At 45.2% G+C, this 21,431-nt stretch overlaps 1 protein-coding gene across 1 annotated transcript in view; it reads left to right on the forward strand.

The window, feature by feature from the left end:
- CLPB (caseinolytic mitochondrial matrix peptidase chaperone subunit B) overlaps positions 1 to 21,431 on the forward strand; it is a 143,174-nt gene that overhangs the window by 3,974 nt on the left and 117,769 nt on the right. The gene's annotated exons all lie outside the window — the stretch shown is intronic.

Consider the following 21,431-nt stretch of genomic DNA (forward strand, 5'->3'; position numbering starts at 1 on the left):
TTATTCTTTGCAGGGCATGGTTTAGAGTCCTCCCCACATCCTTTGGGTCCTTTACTGAATCTTCTAATTTGTTCTTATATCTTTGTGGAAGTGGCCAGGTGTTATTGTTTGTTGCCTAAATGGGGGGCACCCATGAAAAAGTTTGGAGTTTTGGGAGGGAGCTGGAAGAGGCCTTTCTGCCAGGTCTTTTGGTGTTAGAAAAGTCTGCCTGCAGGGCTGGGGTGTACACACTGGGCTCCTGCTCAGGGGCTGAGTGCATTCTTCCAGTCTGACTGGCTCAGCTGTGCCTTTTAGGACCACCGGCAGGTTGGATTTCAGGTTTGTTCTTGGGCAGGGATGGGACACAGCCTGTGGCTCAGCCTGGTGCTGGGACTGGGCCGTCTGTGTCCAGGATAGGTGCGCAGACAGGGACCAGCATAAGGCATCAGTATGGGGCTGTTGGTTAGGGGCAGAGGTTTTATTCTTGGTGAAACTAGTGGCCTACCCTGGGCCTCATCTTGGCCTTTTTGGCCCTTTGTATAAAGTGAGGTGGCCACAGTATACCCCACCTTCCCTGCTACCATGTGTCCATTTTGGACAGGAAATCTAGTGTTTGCAGTGGCTATCCCCACACCCAGTGCCACACACTCTTGGTGCTCCTCCCCACTCCAGCTGCCTGAATGTATAAGAAAGTGTTGAAAGTCAGCTGCAGCCCCCACCAAGACTTACTGCTTTGATTCCCTTTCATTTTATCTGCAGCATTATTATTGATTCTCAAGGGTGCTTTTGAGTATTAATGTTCAAGGCTCAGTTTTTAATAAACCACTTTTGGAAGTATGGGCTGGGAGTTGTTTCGTAGCCAAATAAATACGACGGAGCAATAGTTTAATAAACATGCGATGATGCATCTTAAAAACCAAGCACAGATGTCAGCTTGCTGTTATAAGAGCCATTCATAACTGCCAGCTGTGCGTGGCGTCTTCCTTTCCCCAGAAACAGATGAGCCTCGCTTCCTTCTGCTGCAGTACAAGGGAGTGAGGGGGCAAAAACTGGCCATGCCACCTCCTGGCAGGCCTTTGCTGACCCTCACATCACCGGTTGGTGACCGCTGAGGGCTGCCAGGCTGCTGCTTTCCTGTGGCAACCCAATGTAGGTAGTGTATTTGCAGAGCATCAGTGCAGTGAATCCACTTTTCCATCACCCAGGGGAGGCTGAGTTTACCCTATCCCAGCGAGCCCCCAAGTGTTGATTATTTTAGCTCTTTCAAATACACATTTTTCTAATAGCAATAAACACCTGCCAAAAGAATGCAGAAAATGGTTGAATTCATGGTGTGTGTGATGCAGAATATTCCTTCTTGCCTGTGTGGATAGCATACGTTGGGGCCTTTTGTGTATCTCCCCCAGTTTCCAGCTGCTTTTTTCCTGCCTGCTGTTGTTTCATCTCTTTTGGTCATGATGACTCAGAGTCTCCCTTCACCCCGTGTAAGGGAGTCAGAGATGAGCTAGGCACAGACCCTGCTTTTCAGCATGGCAATCTTTTTTTTTTTTCTTTTTTGAGAGAGAGTGCCCACATGTGTGAGCAAGCATGAGCCAGGGAGGGGCAGAAGGAGAGAGAGAATCTTAAACAGACTCCATGCCCAGCACAGATCCCCATGCAGGGCTCGATCTCACAACCCTGAGCCAAAATCAGGAGTCAGATGCTTAACTGATTAAGCCATCCACACGCCCCTATTTATTTTTTAAGTAGGCTCCATGCCCACTGTGGGGCTTGAACTCAAGACCCTAAGATTGAGAGTCCTGTGCTCTACTGACTGAGCCAGCCAGGTGCTCCCATTCTGTTCTTTGTTTAAGAAGGTTGTGAGCTAGACTTCAGCTTAAACCAGTGGTTTGTGTGCCTCCCCAGGTCAGGGAGAGGTCTGGTTTCCCACATCTCTTCCTCAACACAGAATTTCCCCAAACAGAATTTGGGGAAAGTTGCTTTTTACTGATTTTTCAGCAAACTTGAAGCAGAAAGTCCAGAGTCTTATTTCCATATGCCCATTGGCTATATCAGAGGGAGGCTGGGTCCCTCCCTTTTCCCTTCTTCCTCTTCTCCTTTCTCCCTGGGTGGCAGCCATTTCTTTCCTCCTCCCCCAAGGCACTTAAACCTTCTTAATGTGTTCAACTCTGACTCTTCAGGAGTGGAAGCCCTGTCCTGGGGCCCCTGTCCCACCTGTCAGCAGCATGAGCAGGTGGCCCTTCTCCTCGGCTCAGCTCATACCCAAGCCTGGCTTCTGGATGTAGGAACCACTCACCCGAAACATAGGGCACAGGGCAGACTGAAGGCACATCTGTCCAGGCTTGGGCTGAGCCATGTAAGGAGCTATCCAGGCTGAGAGAAATGAGGCCTCTTATTCTCTCAGTGGAGATCACATTTCTTTCAGAACAAACTTGGGTGAAAGACAACACCCCCAACCCATTTCCCTTCTCCCAGCAGGAAGCTGGGCCTCTCTGCTTTGTGCCTAACTCAGTTTTTCATCAGCCCAAACGTTCTCTAATGAAGGAACCCTGGTGATACCAGTCTTCAACTTCAGACTGCTTTTACCTTCCATGATCCATTTGATCACTTGACAAAATTTACTGAGCATCTCTCATATGCTAGGCCCTATGCCTGGCATGGGGTACACCTGACCAGACATGATTCCTGCCCTCAATGTAGGTGATTGGGGAAGACTGTGGCAACACAGTGTGGTCAGTGCTGTGAGACAGTAGCCCAGAAGATGCCCTAACCAACCTGGGAGACCAGAGTAAGCATCCTATTGGAAATGGCTTCAAATATCAGTAGGCCTTAGCAAATAGAAAGGGAAGGCAAAGGGGGTTGCATGAGTGGTAGCACTGAGGCAAGAATCAGCCTAGGGTGTGTGGTGAGGAGGGGGATTTATATATCTGTGTTGTTTGATCACAGTTTGCGGCTAGGAGGAACTAGAGAGAGGAAGGGACTTGGTCATGGACGGCACTGTGCATTTGTCCCTCAGTTGTTCATCTGTCTAGCCTGTCTTCTGTGCCCAGCCCTGAGCTGAATTTGTGTTGGTGGCAACGCCATGAGGAAGTAGAAGCAGTTCCTGTCCTGGAGGAGCGTACTAACTCCCTTCCCGGGGGAGGAGGGAACACATGAGTCAAAATTGAGAACCAGCAAAACTGGGCACATATTGCCTGACTTTTATGAGCTTAAGTAACACAGAGATGATAATACCTTTAACCGGTAGAGTTGTAGAGTATTTGTTAATGACAAAATGTTGCTTCATTTGACCAGCGTTTGTGAGTGCTTATTAGGAGCAAGGCATTGGACTGAGTGCTTGGAGATACAGTGTGAACAAGATTGGCACAATCCCTGCACTCTTGGTACTTACAGTCTAACTGGGAGCCAGTACTAATTATGTACTTCAAAATGAATTGCAGTTTGTCTTTTCAACAAATGGTAGTGGGACAACTGTATATCCACATGCCAAAAAAATGCAGTTGGAGCCTTACCTTACCCATAGACAAATATTAACTCAAAATGGATCATAGGCCTAAGTGTAAGAGCTAAAATTATAAACTCTTAAAAGAAAATATACGGATAAATTTTTGTGACCTTGGGTTAGGCAAAACCATCTTAGATATGGCAACAAAATCATGAGAAACCAAAGGAAAAAATAGATAAATTGGACTTCATCAAAATTAAAAAACTTTGTGTTCAATGGACACCTTCAAGGAAATGAAAACTTTCCCACAGAATGGGAGAAAATATTTGCAGATCATATATCTGGTAAGAGATTTTTATCTAGAATACATAAAGAACTGTTTAACTGGACAATAAAAAGATAACAGAATTTAAAAATGGGTAAAGGATCTGAATAGACATTTCTTTAAGGAAGATACTCAAATGAGTACATAATATTCAATATGCACACGGAAAGATGCTTAATATCATTAGGGAAATGCTAATCAAAACCACAATGAGATATCACTTCATGCCTATTAGGATGGCTGTAAGCAGAAGGATAATAGCAAGTGTTTGTCAGGATGTGGAGAAATTGGAACCCTTGTAGATTGCTGGTGGGGATGTGAAATGGTGTGACTATTTTGGAAAAGGGTTGGCATTTCCTTAATATGTTAAACATAGAATTACCTTAGATGCAGCAAGTCTATGCCTAGGTATATACGCCAGAGAAATGAAGACGTGAACGTGAATGTTCGTAGCAGTGTTATTCATAATAGCCCAAAGAGGGAAACAGCGCCCAAAACCCAACAATGGTTGAAGGGACAAATAAAATATAATACAGCCATATAGCAGAATATTATCAGTACAAAAGAATGAAGTATTGCTATATGCTACAACGTGAATGAACTTAGAAAGCATTATGCTAACTGAAAGAAGTCAGACAAAAGACCACATATCATATGATTCAATTTATATAAATTTTTCAGAGTAGACAAAAAGTAGACAGAAAGTAGATTAGTTATTGGCAAGGACTGCAGAGGTTGGGGTTGGGAGGGACTAGGGAGTGACTGCTAATGGGTCTGGAGTTTCTTTGGGGAATGATGAAACTGTTCTGGAGTTAGTAGTCAAGATTGCACAACTCAATATAATAAAAACAATTGAGTTGTACATTTTTAATGGGTGGGTTATATATGATATGTTAATTATATCTTCAAACTTGATTAAAAAGTGAAGTATAAGACACTTGGGAATCTAACCTTGAATCTGGGAGGGGTTGAGGTGAGGGTATGTATCAGTAAGGAAAAGCATTGGAGTATGTGAGATTGAAGTGAGCTTGGGAGGATGAAGGGAAAAGCAGAACATTCAGTTGGAAGGAATAGTAGGCGGAAGGCCCTGAATTAAGAACAGATGTGAAGAAATCAAGCAGTTGAGAGAAAGCCAATCTGGTTAGACTCTACAGAGCAAGGACGGAAGGACATGAAATGAAGCTGGAGAATTAAGCGAGGACCATACTACACCGAGTCTGTAGGCCGTGGTAATGATTTTTATTTTTACTAAGATTGCTGGGCAACCAGTGTAGAATTTTAAGCACGTGTGCGTGTGTGTGAGAGAGAGAGAGAGAGACAGAGAGAGACAGAGAGAGAGAGAGAGAGAGGGAGGGAGGGAGGGAGAGAGATATGGTGACATGATCTAGATCTGTAATTTTAAAAGATCTCTGGTTGCTCCATGGAGAACAGATGATATAGAGAGCCATCCATGGTGGATGCAGGAAGATTGGATGAAAGTGACTGGAATAGTCTAGAAGAGAGGATGATGGCAGGTGATGACTTGGACTAAGGTGATAGCAGAGATGGAGGAAGTAAGCTAGACAGGACTTGGTGGTGGTTAGAGCAGTATCAATGCCTGATATATCCTACATACTAATAAATGAATGTTGAATGAATGAATAGAATTGGATATCATTGATTAGGGAGAAGAAATTATTAAGAAGGAATTTCAGTTTTCTGGCTTAATCAGCTATGTAGATGCTATTCACTGAGGTGAAGGTGCTAGAGGAGAACTGAGTTGGGGGGAAAAGATTATGAGTTTGGTTTTAAACATGTTAAATTTAACATGCTAGTGAGATACTCAAGTGGAGATCTGACTCTTCCCACTGTATATACCATGCAGTCTCCCCCACCCCCAAAAAATATATCAGTGATTACTTGAGAGATTGTTTTGTTATCTTTTTTTGATTTCTGGTTTCATGGTTTTAGAAAATAAAGGAGTTCATACCAGCTCAAACTTGTTTAGTAGATGCCTTTGGAAAAAAGTCTGATTTGGTTTGCATTTCAAGAAAGAAGAAAGGGTTGGGTTTTGTTGAGGGCACAAAACATTTATTCTAGCTTTACATTGATGGCTTGGTTCTTGTCCCTGGATGCCCCAGCTTGGGGCTTGAGGCACTTGCTGTCCATGTGCCAGTGCTAAGGTGTCCAGAATGTGCTCAGCTACAGCATAGGTAAATGTTCTGCACATTGATCCAAGGATTTTATCTAATTAACAAAAACCCTGGCTGGTAAGTACATTTGACTGTCTCAGAGCCTCAGAGAAGCTGTCTGTTTATCGATTGTTGTATCATTTTGGCTGGATGGGAAGATATTAATGATGGCATCAGGGCAACCAAAACATCCAGCTCTCTTAACCAGTAAATATTTAAATGTCCTTGTGGTTTACAGTAGGTTGAAACTAAAGTTTATTCTAAACCAAAGGTCAAGGCTTCACTGGTATCACTCTTCTAATTTGATGCTTGTTGTGAGAGCTCCTTAAGATCATCACACTGTTTTTTGAATGCTAGGATGTAACGTGCACAGGCTTTTGAATAGTGGGATGTTAGAAGGCAGTGTAATGGAAAGAATAAAGGATTTTTAGAATGAGAAGACCTGGCTTCCACTTCTGACACAGCTATGAACTGGCTCTGGGACCCTTAGTAAATCATAGAACGTCCCTCTTTGAGTCTTTGTTTCCAGATCATGTTAATGGGGACCCCACTGAGAACTTTGAATACAGTCCCTAGTGTTCAACTCTGCAGAGAAAACTGAGTCTCTTTGGAAAGGTCCAGATCGCACACTGAAACACTAATTCAAGTGGACAGTTCCCAGGCAAGCAGTTCTTCAGAGTGGCCTGTACTTTTTTCTGAGGTGCGTGACTGGATCTTTGCTTACTTTCTCCCTGGTGATGGCAGGTAATTGGGGAAGGCTGGATTAGCAGCTTTTTCGGAACTTCATGGGTAGGTGGAAGCAATCAGTCATCTGCATAGAAACCCAGCAGAGTCAGGTGGCTGGCCAACCCCCAGAGCACAGAATGGCCAAGGCCTACTGGGGTGGCTTGTAGGGAGGAGGGATGTCCCTGAAAGAGAGCCCAGCCCTGGGATGGAGCCTCTAGTGTTGGCCCTCCTGGTTCTTGGTTGTGTGGCCTTAGTCCCTAAACTTCCTCAGTGGCCTTACCTGTGAAGTATTGTTGATAATATTCGTCAGACCACCCTCCTAGGGTCTTATGAGAGTTCCAGGCAGGTGAGCTCTTGTCCGGAAAATTACTCATCCTTTGGGTCATCAGTGTCATGTTTTCCTGGAAGGCTTCAAGTACCCTAGCCTTCCCAGTACCTGTAGTCCCCATAACACCCGGAACTTCCTCTGTGACAGCACTTATCACCCCCTGTTGGAATAGGTCATCTATTTTCTTTCTCTCCCACAATACTGTGAGCATTGCTGGTTTTCATTGCTGTTCATGTGAATAGTTAACACATACTTACTGAATATTTCAAAAGTGCTTTTAAATGATAAAGAGTTAGGCAAATGTTAATAGTTATTGATAGTTATAATAAACCTGTAAAAGAGGACTGACCTCCCTTTGAAAAAATAATATAAAAATGGAGAATTAGCTCTTGTATTCAACAAGTAATACCTACTATGTGCTGGCACTGTGCTAAGCTCTGATAGATCAGTGGTAAGCCAAAAATACGTAGAGGCATCACCTCATGGAGCTGGAAGCCTACTCAGATGTTGATCGTGCCGATGTGAAATTACAGCTGTGACAGATGCTGCAAGAGAGGGTAAAGAGAATCCTAGAGCCTCTGGTGGATTTCCTCTGGTCAAGGAAAGCTTCCCAGAGGAAGCTTGAGCTCTGGTGAGGAGTTAACCTAGGTGAAGAAGGGCAGAAGAGCTTTCCTGGCAGAAGGAACTTTTATTTACAGAGACCCGTGGAAGGAGGAACGATGGCAAGTGTGAAGGACTGAAAAGGGCAGGCACCTGCAGTGTCGAGCGGGTGCCAGAATAAACATTAGAAGCCGTAGTAAGGAGCTTTGTGTTTGTTCTAACAGCAGTGGTAGCTGATTTGGTGGTGGTGGTGGCACATGGGGTGGAAGGTTGACATGATCAACAACCATTCTGATTGTTGAGAAACATAAGGAACCAGTCTGAGTGTTAACAGTCTGTGTGTTGCCAGCGTCTTTGGCACTGATCCAGCCACCGCAGCAGGGTAAGTCGCAAAGCTGTAGTCCTCCAGGGCCCCGCAGCAGGGGCAGCAGTCAGGCTCTGTCTCCCCAACAGTATCGCTGTGGCCTGAGTGCCGCTGCTTGTAAATCCCAGCTCAGTCATGACCATAACACATGTCAGCATGGCTAGAACCAGTTAGATTTTTTTCCCACGGAATTTTCCTAGAAACAATGGGAGAGAAATCCAAGAATACTGAAAATAGTCAAGCTAAATGTGTTTCTGGGCTTACAGTATTCACTTTAGCTTCTTGCTTCACAGTTCCTGCTCTGTCCCTGTCCTGTTTGAAAGCTTTCTCAGAAAAAAAATCTCACTTTTGAATTTTGAGGCTCTTTTACATCCTAGTTCCTTCCCTCCCCTCCCTTCTGAGCAGGATTCCCAGGTCCAGAGTCTTCTTAAGGCAACAAGTGGTTCTCCCCTGTCACTCTGTCAGGGCGTCTGCCCAGGAGGCTCTCATCTCATTGGCAGAAATCCCAGTGGTAAGGACTTTGGGATGGGAAAAAGCAAGGTTTCATTCCCAGCTGTGAGTCTGAGAAAACAAGGGTTGAATTCCAGCTGTGCCGTTTGTCAGCTCTGTGACCTTGGGAAGTTGCCTAACCACTTCTCGCCTAAAGTGAGATGATGATTGACCTACCTCACACCATTGCTGTGAGTACTAAATGAGAACATTAAATGACAGAAACTGCTTAGTGCTATGCCTAGTGCATACCGGATGCTCAGTGCATAGCAAGTTTTGTTACTAAGTGTTGATAATTACACCAGGTTTTTACCCCACAGCTAGAAAAATAAATTAAGGTAATGGATAGAATTTTCTGGATATTCAGTTGTTACCCTGTACATGTTTCTTAAACTTTTAGTGTGAGTATTCAGACACCTCCCAGACTAATGAACACAAGGTAAATGAATATTAAGCGGGGCAAAAAAACACAGCCTATCATGCTTAGTTTTACTCTTTTTTTTTTAGAACTCACATATATTCAGAATTTTATTTACTTCTTATAGGATATTACTTTAATGACATTTTTTACACCTATAATTTTTATATACTTTGGTACATGTAGTATAAAATATTATAAAATAATATTTTAGGGGCACCTAGCTGGCTTAGTCGGAAGAGTGTACAACTCTTGATCTTGGGGTTGTGAATTCGAGCCCCATGTTGGGTGTAGAGATTAGTTAAATAAATAAAACTTTTTCAAGAATCTTAAATAATATTTTAATAACATTGTTGAATATTATTGATAGTGGCTGATGTTTATAAAATGCCTTTTTTGGGGTGCCTGGGTGGCTCAGTCGGTTAAGTGTCCGACTTCAGCTCAGGTCATGATCTCACGGCTCCTGGGTTTGAGCCCCACGTCGGGCTCTGTGCTGACAGCTCAGAGCCTGGGGCCTGCTTCAGATTCTGCTCTGGCTCTCTCTCTGCCCCTCCCCCACTTGTGCTCTGTCTCTCTGTCTCTAAAATAAAGAAACATTAAAAAAAAAATTAAAAAACCAAAAAACAAATGCTTTTTTTTAAGGCAGTTATACGAGGCTTTAATCACTAAATCCTCACAGTCGTGCAGGTAATAATAGCCCTGCTTCACAGACAATGAAACAGAAATGCAGGTTGCTAGAGTAATCCACAGTGGCCCACTTGGAAGTCGCACACCACTTCATTTTCCAGATGAGGCGGCCTGAAGCAGAGAGAGGCTTGCTGGGGTCACAGTTTCCTCAGCACTCTTCCAGGCTCAGCGAGATGTTTTCTAGCTAGAGGAAGAACCATTTCTGTCCGCCTTATTGGGAGTCCACAAGGCTCCTGAAGAGAAACTGTCAAATCCAGATCCCTTACCTGTCCTCCCCTCTGCTCTTCACCCACACCCCTGCCTCCAGCCCCACGCTCCTGCCAGCCATGCCTGGCCCTTCCCTCCACCCCAAGAACCCCATTCCACTGAGACTTGGCTTCTCACTGTCCCAAACATGCAGCTTACTCATTCTACCTGGAAGCCTTTGCAGTGATTCCAGTTCCACCCCTGTCCTGTCTGGATCCAACTGATGCTTCATCGCCCACCTCAAGCCCTTCTTCTTCCAGAAAGCTCACCCTCACTAATAATGATAGCTGTCATTTATTAAATACCCACTCCATGTGAGGCAGAGTACTAGATACTCTATATGTATTATTTTCATTTCTTGGTACGGTATTGCAAAAGCAGATTATGTTACATCCATTTTCCAGATGACAAAACTTGAGGCTCAGATTTAGTGCTTACTACCTCACAGCTAGTAAATAGCAGTGTGGTGATTTAAACTGAGGCCCACAGGAGTCCAAAGTATGCACTTCCCTTGCTTCAGTTCATTACTTGCTCTAGCCCATATTGAGCTTTCTTACCAGATTCCCACAGCCTTAAAGTCTGAGCCACACAACATCACGGTTAGTTTTCTCCTTGCCTCTCGTGCCTGTGTCTCCTCAACCAGGCTGTGCTGTCACAGCAAGGTGGATGGCACCTCCTCCTGCCTCCACCGTAGCTAGTCACACAAGCCTGGCTGGGCACTCAGAAGGCACACAGTACAGATAGAGCCTTACTGGTTGATTGATTGGTTGAATGAAGCCCTGTTTATTCTCCAGAGGCTACCCAGCAGGAGGGTACAGCAGCTGGACAGGCTGACTGGTCTCCAGGATCCTCCATTCATGTGGATGGGAGGCCCAGGAAGGTTGCATAAGAATCCTCTCTGAGGCTGAGCTGAGGCTTCCATCTCAATGCCCTTTTGTTTGGGGGGGGATAGCACCCAGGCCTCCCGGGAAGTCTGTGTGTTTGACCAGCTTTTGCAGATGGACAGTGAGCAGGGACAGGATATAAAGCACAAACAATTGTGGGAGGCCTCTGAATTCCCAGGGGTTCAGAGTCCAGCAGGCAGGGCAGGATCCTTTCTAGGGCAAGTGACACTTAGTTATAGCCCCTGCATGGGTAGACTGGATCCAAGGCACTTTTTGTCTCTGGCCTCACTTCCTCTTCAGTATTCAAGTCCTTCTTTGGGTTTTCTTTTTTTTTCCCCTTCAAGGAGGTTTTCTGCTGGACAGCTCCTCTAGGTATGAGGCCCTCTCTACCTCCCAAAGGATGCACAAACTCTGGTTGAATAAGCATTCTTTCTTTTATTCTTTTCTTTTTCTTTTTGAGATATAATTCACATACCATAGAATTCACTCTTTTAAAGGGTGCAGTGGTTTTTGGTATATTTATAAGATTATGCAACCATCACCACTGCCTCATTCCAGAACATTTTCATCACCCCCTCACCCCAAAAAAGATCCTGGTCCCATTGGCAGTCACTCCCTGTCACTCCCCCCAGAACCTGGCAACTACTGATCTACTTTCTGTCCCTGTGGATTTGCCTGTCTGGACATTTTCCATAAATGGAATCATACAACGTGGTCTTTGGGGACAGGCTTCTTTCACTTAGCATAATGTTTTCAGGGTTCATCCATGTTGTAGCATGTATTGGTACTTCATTCTTTTTATTGCTAAATAATATTCCATGTATAGATATACCACATTTTATTTATCCTTTTTTCATCAGTTGATGGGTGTTTATGTTTTTACTTTTTGGCTGTTGTGAATAATGCTGCTGTGAACGTTCATGTACAGGTTTTTATGTGAATGTATGTTTTCATATCTCTTGGGTAGATACCTACAAGTGGAACTGCTGCACAATAGAATAACTCTATTATCCATTTGCCAGACTGTTTTCCAAAGTGGCTGCACCATTTTACATTCTCCCCAGCAGTGTATGAGGGTTCTGACTTCTCTAGTCTTTTCAAAACTTGTTATTGTCTGTCTTTAATTATAGCCATCCTAGTATGTGTGAAGTGATATCCTATTGTAGTTTTGATTTGCATTTCCCTGATGGCTGATGATCCATCCATAGAGCATCTTTTCACATGCTTATTGGCCATTTGTATATCTGCTTTGGCATTTATTTTTATTTTATTTTATTTTATTTTATTTTATTTTAAAAAAATTTTTTTAAACATTTTATTTATTTTTGAGACAGGGAGAGACAGAGCATGAACAGGGGAGGGTCAGAGAGAGGGAGACACAGAATCCGAAACAGGCTCCAGGCTCTGAGCTGTCAGCACAGAGCCCAACGTGGGGCTCGAACTCACGGACCGTGAGATCATGACCTGAGCCGAAGTCGGCCGCTCAACCGACTGAGCCACCCAGGCGCCCCTATTTTTATTTTTTATATTTTTTTGACATTTATTTATTCTTAAGACCCCTTATAAGCATTATGCCCCATTTGGCATTGAGGAGGAGAATAAACATGCATCATGATGACTTTTGCCTTTCAAGAACTTGCAGTCTGGTAAGAGACTTGTAATTAGTATGTAAGAAAAGTTAAGTCTTCATAGAGAAGGTGGCATTTAGACTGGGCCTGGAGATTCGTAGTATTTGGGTACAAGGAGCTTGGTGGAAAGGTTTTCTGGGCATTTGGAGTAATGTAAGCAAAGGCACTCGGTAATTAGAAAAACATTTATCTTGTGATGAATTCTGAAGCTGTATGTGTGAAAGCACTGGCATAGCACTTGACACATAGTGGGCTGTCATTATGTGTTAGCTTCCCCTGCAACTGCCCTTTAGTCCCTGCTCTGTCCTCCAGGACTGCGCAACTCTTTTCCTGTTCCAGACTTAAAAAAAAAAATTTTTTTTTGGTAACGTTTATTTATTTTTGGGAGAGAGAGTGCGAGTGGGGGAGTGGCAGAGAGAGAGAGGGAGACACAGAATCTGAAACAGGCGCCAGGCTCTGAGCTGTCAGCACAGCTGACAACCCAATGCAGGGCTCGAACTCAGGAATGGCGAGATCATAACCTAGGCCGAAGTCGGATGTTTAACTGACTGAGCCACCCAGGCGCCCCTCCAGACCTTTAAATATTAGGAGACAGAGCTCCAAGCCAAGTAAGACTTGGTTCCCTAAACTGTTTTCTTTTTTTTTTTTTTTTTTCAACGTTTATTTATTTTTGGGACAGAGAGAGACAGAGCATGAATGGGGGAGGGGCAGAGAGAGAGGGAGACACAGAATCGGAAACAGGCTCCAGGCTCTGAGCCATCAGCCCAGAGCCCGACGCAGGGCTCGAACTCACGGACCGCGAGATCGTGACCTGGCTGAAGTCGGACGCTTAACCGACTGCGCCACCCAGGCGCCCCCCTAAACTTTTCAAGTCTTCTACCCATCCTAGTCATTTCCTAATGAAATGGCCACAAAGTTTTGGTGCCCTTTCTGAGTTACAGTGTGGCATGACCACAGTTGTGAGGAACAGGGCAGTCATCCCTTTTGTCAGAGATTTTATGCTTCTATTAATATAGCCTGAGCTTGCACTAGCTTTTTTGGTAGCTGTGTTGTGCTCCTAGATTCTGTAAGCTTGCAGTCAGCCGAGCCTGCTGAGAACCAGGGCTTCTGTACTTCTTTAACCTTTTGATTGGATTTGTTTAGCAAACTTGTTTTAACCTAAAGGCAAGACTACTTTTAAAGTATCGTATTGCCATGTATTGCTACATGAGTATGAAAGTAGTGCTGCTAATGTGGAGATTACCGTGAGGAAGAAGGGATGGATTGGGCCTTTCTCATCTTGAGTCTAGGAGAAGAGGGTCTCTTCAATGGGAGAAGGTTCTAGAAAGCAGAACTAATCAAAGGGTATCTCCATCCTTCAGATCCCTCCTTTCCATTTAAGTCTTTTCCTTCTTTGTCATTTTTTGTCAGTTGATTAGTCCCATCAGATTCCTGTGGTGTGCTGGCCCCAGGCTAAATGTGGGAAAGGAGGGAAGAAATGGGATATGTGCCCTGGAAGGCAGTGTGGTTCAGTAGGGAGGGGTCCCAGTCCCAAGCTGCCACTTACTGGCTAGTCATCTTAAGCAAGTCCTTAACTAGTCACAAGATCAGATGAGATCACGTCAGGTGCCTGATACATAGTAGGCTGCTCAAGAAGTGTGAGTTCTTTTGACTTCACCATTCAAGAGCTCTCCACATGAGGAGCCAAGTATGTTGTGTGCTTACTGACCCTGAGTGAGCAGAGCTCTCAGAGCACCTGCGATACTTAAAGCATTTATTTGTGTACTTGTCCCATTTCCGCAACCCCAATTCAGATGGGAGCTGCTTGTGGACAAGGTCCATGTCTGATTCATATCTGTACACTTAGTGCCCAGCACAGAGCCTGACTTGGAGAAGATGCTACCTAAGTTTTGTTACTGGAATGAATCTGAATTATTGTAGGCCAGTCTTTGCCTCCACCTGTCTAGGGAGTCAGGTATTGTGACTGACTTTGCACAGTCCAGTATTTACTGAAAAGCATGGGGTTCTGGAGCTTGGCACTGGTGGCTCAAGTGCCAGCCCTGTTGGAGAAGTCTGAGTCACTTCTGTGTCTCACTGCCATATTGTGACAAGCTATCTGGCAACCAGCCAGCTGCCCAGCTAGAGTCCTACTGTAGTGCCAGTAGGTGGCGCCGGTGGCCCTTTCCCACACTTCAGCTACCTAGACCGGCATTTCCATCTTGTCACCAAGTTACCAGGGCAGCTGTTGACTGGGACATACCCTATAGCCCTGGGCAGAGGTACCCAGATAAGGGTGCTCTGGGCCACCCTCTCCTCCTTATAGCCTTGTATTGTTGCTTTTCATGTTTTATTGCGTCCCAGCCTTAACACACACTGCTTGGGGAAACAGGGATGTTTCCTTAAGATGATTCGAGGAGGGGCACCCAGGTGGCTCAGTCGGTTAAGCGTCCGACTTCAGCTCAGGTCATGATCTCCCAGTCTGTGAGTTTGAGCCCTGCATCAGGCTCTGTGCTGACAGCTCAGATCCTGGAGCCTGCTTCAGATTCTGTGTCTCCCTCTCTCTGCCCCTCCTCTGCTCATGCTCTGTCTCTGTCTCTGTCTCAAAAATAAATAAAAACATTAAAAAAAAAATTTAAGGGGCGCCTGGGTGGCTCAGTCGGTTGAGCGTCCTACTTCGGCTCAGGTCATGATCTCGTGGTCTGTGAGTTTGAGCCCCGCGTCGGGCTCTGTGCTGACAGCTCAGAGCCTGGAGCCTACTTCCAATTCTGTGTCTCCCTCTCTCTCTGCCCCTCCCCCGCTCGTGCTCTGTCTCTCTCTGTGTCAAAAATAAATAAACATTAAAAAAAATAATAAAAATAAAATTTAAAAGAGGATCCCAGGAGATCATTGGGGGAATCTGTGCTTCTGCCTGTCCTTTCTGGTGCAACTCATGTCTCTGCCTCCAGGAAGTTGTCCCTGTGGTTCTGTTGCTCTGACCTACCCTCACACAACACCTTCTCCAGGGTCCTTGCTTGTATTTTAGCTGTTTGCCAGGTGTGGAGCTGAACAGTGAATGCCTTGAAGGATACAGTGGAACTCAGCTCAGAGTTCTGTAATAACCAGTCTCATGGAAAGTTTGTGGAATGAATGGATGAATAATAGGAAATGGGTTCCTCAAAAAATCGTTACCCAAACTGAAAGACGTTCTACAAACAAATTAGCCTTCCTCTGTAAAAGTGTCAGAACTAAGAAAATCAAAGAAAGGCCCAGCAACTATTCTAGTGAAGGGAAACTGAAGACACTTGCAATGCCTGGTTCTAATATTGATCCTGGCTTACATCTGGATTACAGAGGGAAATTTCTTTTTTTTTTTTTTTTTTAAATTTTTTTTTTTCCAACGTTTATTTATTTTTAAGACAGAGAGAGACAGAGCATGAACGGGGGAGGGGCAGAGAGAGAGGGAGACACAGAATCGGAAGCAGGCTCCAGGCTCTGAGCCATCAGCCCAGAGCCTGACGCGGGGCTCGAACTCACGGACCGTGAGATCGTGACCTGGCTGAAGTCGGACGCTTAACCGACTGCGCCACCCAGGTGCCCCCAGAGGGAAATTTCTATAAAGGACATTATTGGGATAATTGATGAAATTTGAATATTAGATAAAAACATTTTATCCATGCTAAGTGTTCCAAATTTGGTCATTATTGGTTAGTGGTTATGAAAGAGAATGACCTTGTACTTAGAAATATGTGCTGAAGTATTTGGGAGTAAAGGGGCACATACTGTCTGAAACTAACTCTCATATGGTCCAGGAAAAAAATAGAGAAAAGGAGAGGCGCTTGGGTGGCTCAGTTAGTTAAGTGGCCAACTTTGGCGCAGGTCGTGATCTTGCAGTTTGTGAGTTTGGGCTCCACATTGGGCTCTGTGCTGACAGCACAGAGCCTGGAACCTGCTTCAGATTCTGTGTCTCCCTCTTTCCCTGTCCCTTGCCCACTCGCACTGTATGTCTCTCTCTCAAAAATAAATAAATATTTTTAAAAATTTAAAAAATAGAGAAAAGGAATGGCTAAGCACAGGAGGCAAAATGTAACGAGAATCTGAGTGGAGGATGGATCTGAGTTTTTTTGTCCTATTTTTGTAACTGTTCTGTAAGCTTGAAATCATTTCAAAATAAAGTTTAAAAAAATCTGTGGGGGGAACCTGGGTGGCTCAGTTGGTTAAGTGTTCAACTCTTGATTTTGGTTCAGGTCATGATCTCATGGTTTGTGAGATCAAGCCCTGCATCAGGCTCTGCACTGACAGCATGGAGCCTACTTGGGATTCTCTCCTCTCTCTCTCTGCCCCTCCCCTCCTCAAAATAAACAAATAAACTTAAAAAAATCTGTGCACTTTAATGTGTGTCAAGTTTCTGCCTGAAACAGGAGATGGGACAAAGAATGGTCACCCAGCATTGGACTTCATTCCATTTCATCTAGTACTACTCAGTGAGGGTCTGATCCAGCTCCTGTGCTGTGTGCTTTTGAACAAATGAAAACTTGTGGTAATGACAACTAACATTTGCAAAATGTAAGTGCTTTTGCATATGGTATTTCCTTTGCTCAAGCTCAGCACCCTTGTTAAGTAGGTCTGGTAGGCTGATAAGGTTAAGGTGACTGACTGAGGTTCAGAGAGGTTAACGTGACCTGCTATAGTCACGCAGCCTGGAAGAGACACATGCAGGTTCATATCCAAATTAGTCTAGTCTGAGGCTGATGCTTTCTGGACCTCCACATCTGTATCTGTACAAGGAAGGATTGGACTGATTAATCTCTGCCGATCATTTATTATGTCTAGAAATTTAAAAACTTTATATGATAGGAAATAACTAGTCAGGAAGCTTACAGGCACATTCTACATGTTTGTTGTAAGTGCTGCATAAGTGCCTGCCCTTCTCCCTCTCTGCCCACCTGCTTGCCTTTGGAGCAGTTTGGGTATGGCAGTGCTGGGGTGAGCCATATTCCTGGCAGAAAGAGCAACTAGAGAGTTTCCTAGAGGAAGGGTCCCATGCAGGGCCTTAAAGGAGAATGCTTTGTTCAAGTAGCAAATGCAGAAGATGCTAGAGAGGCCTCATGTCTGTGAAGTTAGAGCACCAGGATCCTACCTAAAGTCCACTGGCCCAGGCTGAGTTCTGAGAGCAGACTTCTTCCTCCCTGGCCCTGCCCCTCTCAGCCCAGGCTTACTGGGTAGATAAGGCGCAGATGGAGGCTGTGTGTGTGGATTCTAGCCCCAGGCGCCTTGCCTCTGTTCAGACAGCCTGGCCTGGTGCTGTTATTACTGTAAACAGGACCTTCTGCGAGGCTCCAGCCAGAGTCCTGTTGCCCAGATAGTGATCATGATTGAGTCTGCATGGCTCACTGCTTCCAGGCCTCTGATGCAGGTGGGCCAGGGCTCCCTACCCTTCAGCCCCCCTTCCCAGCTGCAGCTGAGAGCCAGTTAATGTGAAGGATCCGGAAATCAGTTGGAACAATGCACGATTGAAGTTCAGTGGCCGCTTTGTATTGATTGGTTGTAAAGAAAGAGGAAGAAAAATCATGTGGTACCTCCCTCCGCTGAGTAGAAGAGCTGGTTAGCCAGAATAACTCAAAACTGCCCCCATATCCCTGTCTGGGACTGTCTCCCTCCTACAGACAGCAGCCGGAGGAGTTGTCTTTTCTTTGGAAGTCTTGCTGATGCCTGTGTCTGTCAGGAATCCACTTCTCAAATTTTGACATTATACGTAATTAGAATCCTAAGATTGTAGAACTGGCAGGGACTTGAGAAATCATTGAATTCACGTCCCCTATTTTACCACACAGAAAAGTGAGGCCCAGAGAGACTGATTTATCCAGGATCACACAGCTAGTTACTGAGAGAGCCATGACTAGAATCCATGGCCTCTAGCCCCAGGCCTGCATCTGAAGTATCCCAAGCCCTGAGCCTGAGAAGCCACACCCACATACTCCCACATATACACAGGAGCCTAAGTTCTTTGAAGAAGACAGGCCTAACCAATATATAACAGGTAACTTCCAACATAAGACAGGTATTGGTGAGAGATATATGTTGGGAAGTGCTATATACATGTACTCATTCATTCAGCCCCTGAGCCTTGAGAGAGTGGCTGTGGTGCCAGCACAAGGAGTGAAGAGACAGGAGGGTCATGCTGACTGGAGGAGGGGGTGGGGGGACAAGGAAACTGATGTGTTTGGGGAGCCTGGGTGGCTTAGTCGGTTGAGTGTCTGACTTCAGCTCAGGTCATGATCTCATGGTACATGGGTTCGAGCCCTGCATCAAGGCTTTGTGCTGACAGCTCAGAGCCTGGAGCCTACTTCTGATTCTGTTTCCCTTTCTCTCTTCCCCTCCCCCACCCATGCTCGCTCGCTCTCTCTCTCTCTCTCTCTCTCTCTGCCTCCCTCAAAAATAAACATTAAAAAAAAAAAAAAGGAAACTGATGTACGATATAGGTTAGCTAGCATAGGCCAATGAGGCAGCATCAAGGCAGTCTTAGGGAAGCCTTCTTGGAGGAAAAAAGGGTAAGGGGCTTTTTCCCCCTAAGAAAGTTTTGTTTAAAAAAGAAGAGCAATAGTATGTTCACTGTTGCCAAAACAACAATAAAACTTAAAAGAATACAGAAGCACTCACAGCAGGAAGGGAAAGTTTAATACCCCCCACCCCCTTTCCCCCTTAACTGTTTCATGTTTGGTCCATAGCCTTCAGATCTCTCCTGGATTCCTGATATATCGGAGCAGCTTTGTTGTCCCCCTTGATCTGTTACTCTCCTATGGAAATCTTTATTTACTTATTTATTTATTTAATTTATTTTTAATATAATTTATTGTCGAATTGGTTTCCATACAACACCCAGTGCTCCTCCCAACAAGTGCCCTCCTCCCTGCTTATCATCCACTTTCCCCTCTCCCTCACCCCCCATCTACTCTTAGTTTGTTCTCAGTCCTTAAGAGTCTCTTATGGTTTGCCTCCTTTTCTATGGAAATCTTTTTTTTTTTTAATTTTTTTTAACGTTTATTTAATATATTATTGAGAGAGAGAGAGACAGAGCATGAGTGGGGGAGGGGCAGAGAGAGAGGGAGACACGGAATCCGAAGCAGGCTCCAGGCTCTGAGCTGTCAGCACAGAGCCTGATGTGGGGCTCGAACCCACAAACCAGGAGATCATGACCTGAGCTGAAGTAGGATGCTTAACCTACTGAGCCACCCAGGCGCCCCCCTATGGAGATCTTTAGGTCTTGGGCTAGGGTGCCCTTTTCTACTGCTGGCCCTTGCCTGGGGATTTGAGACTGCTTATTTATCATTTCACAGAAAATTTTGAGCACTTATGTTCCAAGTTCTGTGTATACCTTTCACATATCCTGGTTTACTCTTGTTAACTTCCTTAAAATGGGGTAGATACTAATTGGGAAATAATAATAGTACAGGCCGTTGTTCTCTTTGTCCAGTGCTTTATTTTTATTGCATGTCAGGTATTTTTACATATTTTGCCTCATTGTTTCTTCATGGCACCCCTGTGTGACTTATGGAGTAGGGCTGCTGGGGTCCTCCATTTTTTTTAACAGATGTGGAAACAGGCTTGTAGAGCAGTAGCTGTCACTCAGATGAGGGGACCAAGTGAAGTTCAGAGAGGCTAGGTCATGCATTCATTCACTGCTACCTACCCAGTAATGCTGGAGCATGCATGTGGACCAAGTCTATCCTGGTAATTCCCCTGCTCCACCCTACTTCCTGAGAGCTGTGTGAGATCTGGGGTTCAACTCCTGACTGCTAGTGTGGCCTCCTTCCTGTCTGCTGCCCTGGGCCACCCCCAATTAGTGTCACCCACCACTGCTCTGCCAGGCAGGAGAGACCTAGTTCATTACGGAAGGGCCTTCCACAAGTCTGGACGGAGCCCAGAAAGGCCTGCAGTGCCCCACTCCTGGACAGAGGCTGCTCTGCCCTGAGTGGCAACCTGCATTAAGCATTCCACTCATCATCTCAGGGATGATGGAATCCTAACCTTTTCGGAGACACCGTGCTCTGTCACAAGCATTGCTCTTTTTAAAAGAGATTAATTCACTTGCCGCATTTTGTCCGTTGGTGAAAATCACAGGGGAGAGCAGGGGTGGCTTTCTCAGGCCTCAGAGGCCCTTTCAGCCACTCTCAGCAGGCAGCCACCCGCAAGCCCAGCTGGCCCGAAACTTTGAAATGACTGCCTACTGGGCATTCACTTGCAAAGGAACAAAATGAAATGGAGGAGACCTGGGTGTGTGAAATCCTAACTTTGAGCACAGAGGGGAAGTGGGGGAGGGGCCCCAGCCAGCTTTGAAGGAGGAAAAGTTGTTTGTAGCTGGGTTCACTTGTGATGGTTTGTAATGTTGGTACTGGTCCTGCCTTGAGTCACCAAGTGCCACCACTCCTTATGGAGTGCTACCACATGGTATCTCTTTTAATCCTTAACAGCCACCTTGCACAATAGAGATTAATATCCCCTGTGCCACAGCTAGTAAGCAAGAGAGCGAGAATCTGAACTCCAGCCCTTGGACTCTAGGGTCATTGCTTTTTTCGTTACATCTGAGCCCCCAGAAGGCTGCAAAGAATGGTGCTCAGTCAGGATGCTGTGCAGGGCTCAAAAGCTGGAGTGTCGCTGAAGAACACCAAGATTTGCCTCCTAGGGATGAGCCTTCAAGTTGGTGGAGCCCTTTCCTTCAGATTTCAGTGTCCCCTCCTGAAACCCATAAGAGCCTATGAGGAGGCTAAAGCTTGGGATGAGATACCTTCCGTAGCTTGTTAGAGTAGGAGGCGCCAGCCCTGGAACTAGAGCCCAGGCTGCCTGACTGCTCTCTGCTCTTTTGGCTCTGTTCATTGACAGGATAGCAAGTTTAGAGAAGCCCTCTTTTCCAGCAGTCCTCCTCTTAGAAGAAAACCCTGCATTGTACAGAAAAAAGATAACCCCTAAATGCTGATGGCCGTGTAACAAGTAGCTGAAAATTGTTGCTAATCAGAGACATGCAAACTAAAACAATAATGTGAGATCCCTTTACACCTATTGGGCTTGCAGTCAGTAGGAAGCTGGCAACTGCCGAGTGTTGGCTAGGAGAGCAGGACACAGGAACACCCTAAAACCCAGGGATCTCACTGCAAGTACATGCCTCAGAAATACTCATACTGGTCCAAA

This window comes from Lynx canadensis, chromosome D1, assembly GCF_007474595.2.
Source record: "Lynx canadensis isolate LIC74 chromosome D1, mLynCan4.pri.v2, whole genome shotgun sequence".
NCBI lineage: Eukaryota > Metazoa > Chordata > Mammalia > Carnivora > Felidae > Lynx > Lynx canadensis.